Below are 1,287 nucleotides of genomic sequence, written 5' to 3' on the forward strand. Positions count from 1 at the left end.
TAGTGCTAGCGTCTCCGAACAGCACTATTCATGGGACCAATTGCAATCGACAGCACTATTCGAGCACTATTTTTTACATGTTATGGTTTACCAGCACTATTTCCGGGCGGTGCTGATGACATGTACCTGAATACCAACAAATTTTCATCGGAAAATTCGAAAAAAAAAATTCCTTGGGCGTTAATGGGTTAATATTCTTGATTTAATGAGATAAAATAAAATATTAGCGATGATATGAAAAACGCACACCACGGAGGACCTTGAAGCTTTTGACCAGAACAAACGCCATCTAACGATGGCATTATAACTAGTTTGACCCTATTTAGATAGTAAAGCTTAAACGAAAATTCAATGCTAGGTAAAAACTTCTTGAAAAGTGCTTGATAAACTTAACAAAATAAATACATTTTTTGATCTTTGCAAGTGCCCTATGACACACACGGAACAAATTTTTTCTTAATATTAGTGATATTTTTCTCGAATCTGTGCCATAGATTTTTTACCACTACGAAGAATTTTTTTCATGGAGACAAAAAGTTGGCTGTGTTGGTACGAAATGCGACAGTGACAGAATTTTTTTATTTTTTATGTGATACGTTTCCAATTGTAAGTATTTCTTTACGTGTGTGTTCATTGGAATTTCAAACTAATTGAGGAGCTGTCTATGATTTTGCATGAGATTCGCTTATAATTTTTTAAGGGAATGCGTAGATTTGTATCAATATCATCGTATCCTACCTATACCTTATTGAGTGATGTAAAGTAAATGTGATGCCGTGTATCCTTGCATCAACTAACACTGTAGCTATTGAACAAAGCAACGCAACCATGGCATGTGAGCCTGAATGTAACGCAAAGGAATGAGTCATGTCGTTTGATCATTCTCATTCTAATTTACATCATGTAAGCGACGGTTGATCTGTGGTCAACTTTGGGTCGACTTCGAAACGGAATGTGTTTTGTGCATGCAGCGAAGATGTGAAATTTTTTAAATTTGAACAGCCACGTGCCATAGTAACACCACTCAACCCTTCAAGAGTGAAAAATATTTACTTTTTAAATTTTTACATTGAATTTGTAGTTTCAAGAAGGTGATGAAAGAATAAATGTAAACATCTGATATTTTCAATGCAAAACATTCGATGTGAAACGCGAAATTAAACACACGTGCACAGGTGAAATTGTAATTCCATCAATTGTTCTGACATTGTTATCTTGAAAAATGTGTGCGATAATATTTTGTGGGCTTTAATTAGAATCGTCATTGCACGTGGATTGAATCATACA

Source organism: Sitodiplosis mosellana, unplaced genomic scaffold (genome assembly GCF_009176505.1).
Source record: "Sitodiplosis mosellana isolate CC-2019 unplaced genomic scaffold, AAFC_SMos_1.0 Smas_scaffold_3098, whole genome shotgun sequence".
Taxonomy (NCBI): Eukaryota; Metazoa; Arthropoda; class Insecta; order Diptera; family Cecidomyiidae; genus Sitodiplosis; species Sitodiplosis mosellana.